At 40.0% G+C, this 12,852-nt stretch overlaps 1 protein-coding gene and 1 pseudogene across 2 annotated transcripts in view; one reads left to right on the top strand and one right to left on the bottom strand.

Moving 5' to 3' along the window:
* Positions 1–2,292: 2,292 nt before the first annotated feature.
* On the bottom strand, positions 2,293–3,267 carry LOC111819655 (collagen alpha-1(I) chain-like; annotated as a pseudogene).
* The window catches only part of ZFYVE9 (zinc finger FYVE-type containing 9), a 266,966-nt gene continuing 256,581 nt past the window's right edge, over positions 2,468–12,852 (top strand). For both annotated transcript variants that reach the window (XM_004371733.1, XM_004371732.1), the window contains exon 1: positions 2,468–2,766. The gene's annotated coding sequence lies outside the window, so the exon portion shown is untranslated. The remainder of the gene's footprint in view (positions 2,767–12,852) is intronic.

The following is a 12,852-nucleotide window of genomic DNA, read 5'->3' as shown; positions in this document are numbered from 1 at the left end:
AGGGAGAGCAGTTAGGGTCACATAACAATGTATGTATAAATTTTTGTATGAGAGACTAACTTGAATTGTAAACTTCCACTTAAAGTACAATAAAATAAAATAAAAAAAAAAAGAATAGTGGCTTTGTAAAGGATGTATATAGTATAAAAACAAAAGTGGGAAGGCCTACCAGGTTGGGAGTGAGAACACATTATCACAGTGGAAAGCAATGCAAAATTGAGAATGGAGTAACCAAATCAATTGGCAGCAGGTCAGGGTAGAATAAAATGGAAAGGAAATTCATAGTAGGTGAGAGGAAAACAGATGAGAGACATTTCAGGGGCAGAGAGCAAACTGAGTAGCAAAAATAAAAATGACTGAATGAAATTGTAGAAGATGAAAGAATTTAAAGTGGACATCTATGATCAGGGAGGTGGTGGTGATGACAAAGATAGCTTCTTACAGCAGCAGAATTTGAATAGAAGGGGAGAAAGTCTGAAGCAAGAGGAAACTAGTCCTGGGAACAAATGAATCATCTTCATGTAGTTGCTACACCCTGGTTATCATGATTATTCATAAACAAACACAGGTTTCCTGCAGTGGTAGTGATCTAGGCTTGGAAAGCACAGTGCTAATGATAGTTTGCCAAACAGATCTAAATTAAAGGGCCCATTTCCTTACATTGAAAATTTTTAGAAACAGTAACTTATCCTTACAGCATTCTCTGAATATTGCAGAAAGGACTGCTAAGGCATCAGATGGGGGAATGAATAAATCTCAGGGTCTACTTCCAGCTCTTCCTTAGGCTGGATGTACCTCATATGCAAAATAGTGGTATAGTATAGTGCTAAATTCATAGGGTTGTTGTAAGGATGAATCATAGTTTTCTTCTCAGCCCGTTTCTCTTGTTATAAAAAGTAGATAGTGGTTTCTTTTTTTTTTTGTAATGTGACTCAGAAGCATGTGGTGAAGGCACACTTAGGATTGTACAGGAACAGCTTTCATTGATTTGGAAGAGAGCTGCTAGGTTATATTTTTTTCTAAGGTGGCTATTTAACTGTTATTTGAAAGTTTCCTGGAGACCTTATATCATTTCACCATTAGGGTTTATTATATTTGGACATGACCTAAGTTGAGATTTGCATTATGATTTTTTTTTAAATACAGAAAAATATACAGGTCTATGCTGATATCTGCTGTGTAACAGAATGTCACAGGATCCAGTGTATTAGCCTCTATTCTTCAGTGGAGGGATGTTATATAAATCTGTTAGTGAAATTCAGGAAAATTTCACTCATACCAGAGATGACGAAGAATGATGCACCCATTTTTTTAAAAATATGAATATACTTACACATATACACATAAAGAGAGAAAAACAAAAACAGATGGGCACAATCTTGAGCCTAAGAAAGACTAGGAGTTAGGGTGCTCTGGAACCAACAATAATTGGAATTTATTGACTATCTTCTATGGGCCAGTTCCTTTACATAAATTATCTCCAATATTCACAACAATCAGCAAGGTAGGCATGAGAAAACGGAGGTTCAGAAATGTTATACAACTTGCCTATGGTCATAAAGCTAATACATGACAGAACTGGAAATAGCAGTATCAGCATTTGCCTGACACCAAATTCGCTGCTCATTCTACAATACCACTCTGTGATAAAATACTGTATTTGGAAAATTTGGGGAGCAGAAGATTTGCAGGGGGTGGGATGTGGGGCTGGTTAAAGATGGATGGTTCTTTTCTTCATTTTACCTCTAAGTTGTTTATGAATTTAGGGACAATACGTTCGTTATTCTCTTGCTTGACATATTTTTTTTCCCGTTTTTTTTCGGGCGATGAGGGCTAAAGGTTTGGCAACTGTAGGAACAGTCCGTAAAGACCTGCACAGTAGATCCAAAAAAAAGTTAAGGTCAAAGGCAATCCCTTCATCTATTTTGGGAAAGAAAAGTGTGTGTGTGTGCGCGCGTGTGTGTGTGTGTGTGTGTGTGTGCGTGCGCGCGCGCGTGCGTGTGCGTGTGTGTGTGTGTGTGTGTTTGAAAAAAGGTTTGTTCTCGGTCACTCTTCTTTCATCCAAACACGGTGATGGGATTAGAACGGATGCCGTGGAATCACGTGAGACGAAAACGAGGAGATCCCCTCACACTCCTGCCCTCCGGAGCGGGTCCGAGTGAGAGGAACATTCACGTACCTTCCAGAGAGAAATAAAAGGTGTCGGGGACTGAGGACTAGGGGTCACCCATCGGGGTCGGTGGGGACCGAGGGGCTTCCGTCTCTCGCGAGGCGTCGGCCGGTCGTCCAGGTCTAGAGGGGGGAGCTGCGCGAGGAGCGCGGGGTTCCAGTCTCGCCCAGGCCGTCCTCCCTCCCGGTCGCGCCCCGCGCGGCCTCCGCAGTCCCGGCGCCGTAGCCCGGCGTGGGGTCCAGGGGGCGCTGTGGCCCAGCGGCGACGGCAGCGCTAGCAGCAGGACCTGCCGCGGCGACGCTGGAGGCTTCGCGGAGGATCCCCGCCTACAGCGCCTCCTCGTTCTTCCCACCGTAGCCTTGCGCCCCCGGCCCGGCTGAGCGACGCTCCTCCGGGATCCGCGTGGCTGCTGCGGCCCGAGAGTCCGATGCGGCTTGGCGGGCGCTGGGCCCCAGCAGCAGCGGCGACCACAGCCCCTTCAGGAGTGGGAGGCTCCGCGGCGGCGCCTGGGGCCGCGCCGGTGCCCTCCGGAGGTGGCTCCCTGCTCAGGGACGACTCCCCCGGCTATGCTGAGACGGCGGCAGCCGCTGCTTGAGGTGAGTGCGGTGCAGCGCGGGCCGGGGCTCGTCAGTCTCCCGCTCCCCGCGGGGGCCCTGGCGACCGCCCTCGGGCCGGGCGGACGGGACGTCCTACCGCTGCGGACGCCTGTCCCATCCCGCGGTTCTGGGGCCTCAGCCCTTCCTCCCCGCGTTCCCTGGGAAGCTAGAGGCGCACGGGGGGGCGACTAGGCCCCGCGCCACCGAGAAGCCCTTGCCCCGGCCTGGGTTCCGGCGCGGCCAGGCGTGTGGGGCTGGGGGCTGGCGGGTGCGCGGGAGCCCTTCGGGTTTGCACGGGCCGGGGCCGAGCGTAGCTTCTTACCCCGGGACCTGCGCGTACATCCCAGAGAGAGGCAGAGGACGGCTGTTTGCAAACACCCTTGACTGCTCGCTCCCCACACCGAGTCCCGCAGAGTCCCCGGGGGGTGGGGGGAAGATGATGAGAATTGGGGTGCGGAGAGTGGGGGGCCCTGAGAGGCCCTGGTACTCCTGGAGTGTCATTTCCGGATCTGACTTGCTTGAGAAAAACCTTTTGCGTCTTATTTGAGGTGAAATTGAATCACCTGCCTGTAGCTCATCCCTGCCTTTTCCTTATATTACATCTTGCCTCTTGTAAGCGTGATCTGCCTTGGAGAAAGCCCTGTCCCAGCTTTTGCGATGTTAAGTTTCCTAGATAAATACTCACAGTTATAAAAATATCTTTTTTTTTTTTTTTACAAAAGTCTGCCCTTCTCCCCCTCCCTAGAATAAAAGAGGAAATTTTTCAATGTTTCAGTCCTCTGTACAAAAATATTCCACCATAATAGTTCCAGAGAATGGTAAACAGGAGGATTTTTCTAAGAATCATACTATTATTAGAAAAGGTACTGATGGAAATGGAATAACATGTTAGAGGTAAAACGATCTGTTCTGGTGTTAATGTAAAAAAAATGTTAATGATTACAATTTGATACCATAAATCAGATACTGGGATGTTTATGGTTTATAATAAATGTGGTTACAGGTTATTCTTGTCTTCCTATTTGTTATGTGTGTGAAGCTTGTAGGATTAAATCAGTGCTTTTAAATCTATGAAAATATATTCATAATATACAGAATTTGCAAAGTACAGAAAGGTCTGTGGGCTTTCAATGAATACCTGTTAATAATGAGGGAGAAATCAGCCATAATCCCTCAGTTTGTACATTTTGATGGTCCTTGAGTGTTTAATGTGGGCTTGTATTGATGGTGATTTTTAATTATGATTTCTGGGTTTATGAGGTTCAAAGTTAACTGAGAGTTCTATTTTACTGTTTAAAACCCAGCCATTTGGTTAACACTTATGAAAATGTTTTACTAAATTGCACTGCAACCATGGTTGAATTCATCAACTAAAACTCAGAATTACATGGGTAACTACCAGAAAGACTCCTCATTTACTTCTGATGCAGCAGGAAGAGCTCCTGAGGTCTAGGAAGGTTTGAGGACCTATTGAGTTAGATACTGTAGCCCTATATTGTTTTTGTAAAATTTTGTTTAAATATTTCTAACTGTAAAAAATTGGTTTGATTAAAATTTATGTTTGCTAGTTGAACTTAGGTTCTAAAAAGTTTAATCCAGTTCTCAAGGTGTCTCTGAAGACCTCCCACGTTAGAATCAGCTGAGAGTGTGTATTAAGATTTGCAGATTCCTGGCCCCTTGAATCAGAATTTCTAGGGATGATGGTGGCCCAAGGATCTTCATTTTATCAAGCTTGCTGGTTCTTAGTTCTACTAACCTTTGAGGATCACTGATAATAAATTTAAAGTTAACTAACCTTGCAGAGCTGAAACAACCATCTCTTTTCTAGCACAGTTATCGATTTTAAATGGCATTACATTCATTTCTCATAACAACAGATAATGGTATTATCATCTTAGAAAGAAAAATTATGATATTTTGAGGGACAGTTGATTCAATCCAAAAACACTTATTGACAGCCTACTGTGGTAATTGTGGTGTTGTAGAAAGACACTTGATCACTTACTTTGGCACTTAATCTCCTTGAACCTCAATGTCATTGTCTGTAAAATGAGGATGGTTATTATTCTTATCTTGCAAGACTTTTAGGGTGAATATATTAAATGGGGTGTCTGAAAAGGTTTGTAAACTGTAAAAAGATTTTTATAAAATTTTATCTATTAATATTAAGTGCCAGGTGCTGTCTTAGGTGTTCTGGGAAACACAAAAATGACCAGGGTCTCTGCTAGCAATTAGCTAATTGTGGAAGCAGCACGTTTAATTAACTGTTACAAGGCAGGGTCAGACAGGTGTTGTTATTGAGTGGAACATGCTAGATCTTTATTTAAGGCTTCTATCCACTGGAACGTTGGTGGTGCAGTGGTTAAGAGCTTGGCGCGCTAACCAAAAGATAGGCAGTTCGAATCCACCAGCTGCTCCTTGGACGCTCTAGGGGGAGGTTCTGCTCTGTCTGTAGGGTTGCTGTGAGTCGGAATTGACTTGACAACCACAGGTTTGTTTGTTTTTTAAATCCCTAATCCAGTATCTTGCACTTTAAGAACTTTAATAATGCTTTTTATATATGGTCTTTCCTTTCTCTTCCAATTCCTGATTCAGTGTTTCATTGTTTAAGGAGATAATTGTATATATTGCTTGGAAAGTGATACTTTTACATTAACTCCTTTAGAAAGACAGAATGAGTGGAGATGATCATATTTCTTCTTCTGTTGCTAGACTACCACTGTTCATTCTATTCAGTAAACTTTTATTTGGGACCTGTGCTGGCCACAGATTGGTTGCAAGGCACAAAGCTTGTTTAAAAGATAATTGCTTAGATTTGAACTTAAATTCTTATGTACCTAAAGGATGTGTGTGTGTCTGTGCGCGCACACGTCTGTTTTATGGTTGTTAACGGCATGATGTGATGCAGAGTATGGAGTCAGATGTGGGCAGGACTCCTTTCTACACTTCTTAGAGCAATGTAATATTTAGATTCTGAGTTTCTTCTTATGTACAAATGGAGTAATAGTACCCCTCACAGGCAAGTAAACAGGCTTCATGAGATAGAGGTAATTAAAGCAATTAGTTGAATGTTTGTCAAATTGAAGGTACTGAATAAATGCTCATTTCCTTTTCTCCTTTTGGGGAAAAACAAAAACCAGTCATTGAAATTTATTGTGACTTAAAACCTGGTAGCTTTAATTTTTTAGAGAAGGAGTCTACTTTTGGAATTCTTTAAAATTTTTGATAGAGAGCAATTTTGATCCTAATTTATCACACATATTTTCAATTTCATTTTTAGCTAGTAATTTAGATGTTTCCTCTGTATAGGGCACACTTATTATTATAAATTATTCATTTTCAGAGTTCTACGTTGATCTTTGATTTTAGTTATGTGTACCTGACCTGCATTATAGAGCAACATTCTTATTGAAAGATACATAGTGGCAGGTAATGAATAGAAATAGTTCATGTATTTAGTTTCTAAAAAACTATGTTAATTTATTAAATTTTCATAATTTAAAAACTGTAGCGTCTTCAAAACTTAGGTTTTTCCTTACAAACTATAATAGTTTATAACTAGAGTTTGTAACCTGTCAGATGTGGGTTCCAGTCTTATAGCCTATATGACTCGGACAGTTTCTTACTCCTTTTAGCCTCAGTTTACTCTTCTATAAAATGAGGCTGCTAATACCCACTTCATAGGATTATTGTGAGGATTAAATGATATAATGTGTGAATCAGAGCTCTAATTCAGTCGAATGAGTCCTGGTAAACCCGGGTTACTCTGGAAGTGGAAAATGTATTTCTTGTTTACTTCTGTTTCAGTTTTGAAAGAGTTTGAAAAATCATTAATTTTTTATACAGTTTACTACTAAAAAATAAAATCAACATGATCAATTTTGAAGTATTAGAGATTGCTAAATTAAAGGAACCAAGGTCTTAGTAGAGTTAGGATTTTAATGGTATAGTTAGTAGAATGTCTTATGCTTTTCTTTTCTTTTTATTGTGCTTTAAATGAAGGTTTACAGAGCAAATTAGTTTCTCATTAAACAATTAATACACATATTTTTTGTGACATTGGTTGCCAACCCTGTGTTGTGTTAACACTCTCCCCTTTTCAACCTTTTTTATGCTTTATAGTATTCAATGAATTCTATTTAATAAGGTAAATAATTAGAAATAAAATACATTGAAAATGCTATTTATATTTCCTGTTTTACAAATTATGTGGAACTTAAAATTTTTTTCTTTTGAATTGTAATTTGTGTTGTAATTGTTAGCTGCCATTGAATCGGCTCCAGACTCATGGTGACTTCATGCACAACTCAACTAAATGCTGCCTGGTCCTGCGCCATCCTCATGATAAGTTGTGGATCGGACCATTGTGATCCATAGGGTTTTCGTTGGCTGAGTTTTGGAAGTAGATCTCCAGGCTTTTCTTCCTGGTCTGTCTTAGTCTGGACACTCCATTGACACTTGTTCAGGATCATAGTGACAGGATCCAGAGCACGTAAGCAAGCTTTGCCAAAATGTCCATACATATTTTGGATGCATGCCACATCCCCGAGGAAACTCTCTTTACAACTGATTGGCTGATCATATCAGATCACATCATGGAGGATTACTACATCATTATGTAACTGCCAAACTACATCGTTATGTAACTGCCAACCACTGAAAATCATGGCCCAGCCAAGCTGACACACAGCCTTAACCGTCACAAAGAGGAAATCTTTATGGATACATTGAAATCAAGAAAAAGTCATTGGATTTATATTGAGCAAGGGAGAAGAAGAAATTAATGCATGTTGATGGGGATCTTGAGACACTTGGGATTTTATATTACAGAACTATTTGCAAAGATCTTAAAATCTTCTCTGTAAATTGTCTTCTAGTTTAAAATCCTTATGTTTATTTACTCAAAAAAAAAACAACAACTTTTTAAATGCTTTTATGGCCTTAGGCCTTTGACTTTAATCATTCCTTTAGTTGGTAATTCCATAGTGATTCACCATATTTTCCTTTTTTCTTATTGTTTATGATAATGTATATCTTTAAGGATATGTTATTTAAGGATATAATGATAGTCTGTTGTATTTTTTAAAATACAGAATTATTAAATCCATGCCCTAGATTTTTGAAATTAATAAAACACAAGTGGAAATTTATTAACTTTCGAGGGAAGGAATCTTAGGAGACAAGACCTAAGCAAATGGTAAAATGAGTATAGAAATTTTCACCTCTTGTCTGTCAGTTTGTTGTACTGTAGTGGCTTGTATGTCGCTGTGATACTGGAAGCTATACTACCAGTATTTCAAATACCAGCAGGGACATCCATGTTGGACAGGTTACAACAGAGCTTCCAGACTAAGACAGACTACGAAGAAGGACCTGACAGTTTACTTCTGAAAAAATTAGACAGTGAAAACCTTATGAATAGCAGTGGAACGTTTTCTGATATAGTGCTGGAAGATGAGCCCCTCAGGTCGAAAGGCACTCAAAATACGAATAGGGAAGAGCTGCCTCGTCAAAGTAGAGTCGACTTTAATGACGTGGATGGAGTCAAGCTTTCGGCACCTTCATTTGCTGATGTGTCACGACTCAAAATGAGAATAAACAGCTGCAAACATCCATTAATAATTGGAATGTAGAATGCATGAAGTATGAATCTAGGAAAATTGGACATCGTCAAAATTGAAGTGGAACACATAAAGATCAATATCCTAGGCATTAGTGTGCTGAAATGGACTGTAGACTGTAATTGGCCATTTTGAATCAGACAGTCATATGGTCGGTCTGTGCCAAAATTACAGACTGAAGAGGAATGAAGTCACATTCATTGTCAAAAAGAACATTTTAAGATCTATCCGGAAGTACAGCGCTGTCAGTGATAGGATAATATCCACACCCCTAGAAGGAAGATCGGTTAATATGATTATTATCACAGTTTACACACCAACCACTAATATCAAATATGAAGAAACTGAAGATTTTTATCAACTTCTGCAGTCTGAAATTGATCAACCATGCAATCAAGATGCATTGATAATTACTGGTGCTTAGAATGCCAAAGTTGGAAATGAAGAAGGATCAGTAGCTGGAAAATGTGGCCTCAGTGATGGAATCAGTGCTGAGATCGAATGATAGAATTTTGCAAGACCAACGACCTCTTCAATGCAAATACCTTTTTTCAACAACATAAGTGGTGACTATACATGTAGACCTCACCAGATGGAAAACACAGGAATCAAATTGACTACATGTGTGGAAAGAGATGATGGAGATACTCAATGTCATCAGTCAGAACAAGGCCAGGGGCCGACTGTGGAACAGACCATCAATTGCTCATGTGCAAGTTCAAGTTGAAGCTGAAGAAAATTAGAGCAAGTCTGTGAGAGCCAAGATACGATGTTGAGTATATCCTACGAGAATTGAGAGACCATCTCAAGAATTGCGCCCTGGTGGCACAGTGGTTAAGAGATATGGCTGCTAACCAAAAAAATTCAGCAGTTCGAATCCACCAGCCACACCTTGGAAACCCTATGAAGCAGTTCTGCTCTGTCCTGTAGGGTCGCTATGAGTCAGATTTGACTGGACAGCAACGGGTTTGGTTTTTTTTTCTCTCAAGAATAGATTTGATGCATTGAACAACCAAAGACCAGAGAGATTGTGGAATGACATCAAGGACATCCTACATAAAAAAAGCAAGAGGTCATTAAAAAGACAGGAAAGAAAGAAAAGACCAAAAAGGGTGTCAGAAGAGACTCTGAAACTCGCTCTTGAAGCTAAAGTGAACGAAAGAAGTGATCACATACAAGTGCTGAACAGAAGATTTCAAAGGGTGACTAGAGAAGACAAAGTAAAGTATTATAATGAAATGTGCAAAGACCTGGAGTTAGAAAAGCAAAAATGAAGAACACGTTCGCCATTTTTTAAGCTGAAAGAACTGAAGAAAAAATTCAGGCCTTGAGTTGCAATATTGAAGGAGTCTACCAGGAAAATATTAAATGATGCAGGAAGCATCAGAAGAAGATGGAAGGAATACAGTCACTACACAGTCACTGTACCAAAAAATTGTTCGACATTCAACCGTTTCAGGAGATAGCATGTGATCAAGAACTGATGGTACTGAAGAAGTCCAAGCTGCACTGAAGGCATTGGTGAAAAACAATGCTCCAGGAATTGACAGAATACCAATTGAGATGTTTCAACAAACAGTTGCAGCATTGGAGGTGCTCACTTATCAGTGCCAAGAAACTTGCAAGACAGCTACCTGGCCAACTGACTGGAAGAGATCCATATTTGTACCCATTCCAAAGAAAAGTGATCCAGCAGAATGCAGAAATTATAGGACAATATCATTAATATCACACACAAGTAAAATTTTGCTGAAGATAATTCAGAAGCAGCTGCAGCAAGCAGTGTATCGATGGGGAACTGTCAGAAATTCAAGCCATATTTAGAAGAGGACGTGGAACCAGGGATATCATTGCTGATGTCAAGTGGATCTTGGCCGAAAGCAGAGAATACCAGAAAGATGTTTACCTGTGTTTAATTGACTATGCAAAGGCATTAGACTGTGGGATCATAACAGATTGTGGATAACATTGTGAAGAATGGGAATTCCAGAACACTAAATTGTGCTCATGCGAAACCTGTGCATAGACCAAGAGACAGTTGTTCGAACAGAACAAATGGATAGTGCATGGTTTAAAATCAGTAAAGGTGTGCGTCCGGGTTGTATCCTTTCAGCATACTTATTCAGTCTGGATGCTGAGCAAGTAATCTGAGAAACTGGACTATATGAAGAATGGGGCATCAGGTTTGGAGGAAGACTCATTAACAAGCTACGTTATGCAGATGACACAACCTTGCTTGCTGAAAGTGAAGAAGACTTGAAGCACTGATGAAGATCAGAAGACTACAGCCTTCAGTATGGATTGCACCTTAACATAAAGAAAACAGAAATCCTCATAACTGGACGAATAGGCATCATCATGATAAACGGAGAAAAGATTGAAGTTGTCAAGGATTTCATTTTACTTGGATCCACAAGCAATGCCCATGGAAGCAGCAGTCAGGAAATCAAATGATGTATTGCATTGGCCAAGTCTTCTGCAAAAGACCTCTTTAAAGTGTTAAAAAAGCAAAGACGTCACTTTAAGGACTAAGGTGTGCCTGTGGTATTTTAGTTGCCTCATATGCATTTGAAACCTGGGCAATGAATAAGGAAGGCTGAAGAAGAATTGATGCCTTTGATTTATGGTGTTGGCGGAGAATACTGAATATCCATGGACTGCCAGAAGAACAAACAAGTCTGTCTTGGAAGAAATAGAGCCAGAGTGCTCCTTAGAAGTGAGGATGGCGAGAGTTCGTCTCACATACTTTGGACATGTTATCGGAGAGACCAGTTCATGGAGAAGAACATCATGCTTGGTAAAGTAGACGGTCCACGAAAAAGAGGAAGACCTTCAATGAGATGGACTGACACAGTGGCTGCAACAGTGGGCTCAAGCATAACAACGATTGTGAGGATGATGCAGGACCGGGCAGTTTTTTGTTTTGTTGTACATAGGGTCGCTGTGAGTCCGAAATGACTCTGTGGCACCTAATAACAAGAACAACAAAGTGTACAATTCCAAGGCTTTTAGTATATTCACAGAGTTGTGCAAACATCACTACCATCTAATTTTAGAACATTTTCATCATTCCAAAAAGTAACCTATACCCATTAGTATTCACTCCTCATTATCTCCCCAATGCCTTGGCTCTAGGCAACCTCTAATCTACTTTCTATCTCTATAGATTTGTCTGTCTGTTCTAGATATTTCATATAAATGGAATCATAACAATATGTGACCATCTTCTTTCGTTTAGCGTGATGTTTTTAAGGTTCATCCATGTTGTAGTATGTAATATACGTCATTCCTTTTTATTGTTGAATAATACTCCATTGTATGGATAGACGACATTTTATGTATCCATTTATCAGTTCATAGAAATTTGGTTTGTTTTCATTTTTTGGCTAGTATGAATAATATTGCACATTTCTGTGCCAGTTATTGTGTGGACATGTGTTTTCATTTCTCTTGGGTATACATATACCTAGGAGTGGAATTGCTGGGTAGTATGGTAACTCTGGAGCCCTGGTGGTGCAGTGGTTAAGAGCTTGGCTGCTAACAAAAAGGTCGACAGTTCGAATCCACCAGCCACTCCTTGGAAGCCCTATGGGGCAGTTCTGCTTTGTTCTGTAGGGTCACTAGGAGTTGGAATCGACTTGACAGCAATGGATTTTTTATGGTAACTCTATGTTTAACTATTTGAGGAACTGCCAGACTTTTTTACAAAGCATCTACACCGTTTTACATTCCTGTCAACACTGTATAAGGATTCCAGTTTCTCCACATCCTCACCAACACTTGTTATTAACTTTTTTTTTTTTTTTTAATTGTAGCCATCCTAGTGGTTTGAAGTGGTAAAGTAAGGCTCTAATTGCGATTTATAACTTTTATTTACAGTTATTAGGTAAATTGTTGAAGCTTTTACGTGCAAATAAATTGCCAGATTCTTTGATGATAAGGAGCCTTTGGCTTGAAGATAAAAACTGTTAACTGTCTAGTTTCCTGTTTAGTAAACAGTGAACTCAGTGGAAATGGTTAACCACTTCGAGTAGTGATGGGGATGGTTGTGGTATGGGGATTTTGAGTGTACGAAAGGCTGTCTTCTAAGAATATATCTTAAAAAGGCTGTCTTCTAAGAATATATCTTAACTAAAGTAAGCCCTAAATTTAGTAGTTTGCCTTTACCTCCGGTAAAACATTTCTAAAAATTAGTAGGAGTCCAGTTGCATATTTAGCCATTAACATTTCTAAGCACTCAGATCTGGCCAATTTTAAGGATTGCCATTACATATCAGTGATAATAATTCTATATAAATACAGATTAGTCATTGTTTTTTATTTATTTTTTTAATATGCAACAATTTTTTTTTTTTATTGTACTTTAGGTGAAGGCTTACAGAACAAATAGTTTCTCATGAAACAGTAGTACACATGTTGTTTTATGACATTGGTTAACAACCCCACAACATATCAACCCTCTAAC

The sequence above is a fragment of the Trichechus manatus genome, unplaced genomic scaffold (assembly GCF_000243295.1).
Source record: "Trichechus manatus latirostris isolate Lorelei unplaced genomic scaffold, TriManLat1.0 scaffold00015, whole genome shotgun sequence".
Lineage (NCBI taxonomy): Eukaryota > Metazoa > Chordata > Mammalia > Sirenia > Trichechidae > Trichechus > Trichechus manatus.
Note: the sequence above shows the minus strand (reverse complement) of the source record. Positions and strands in the feature narration are given on the sequence as shown.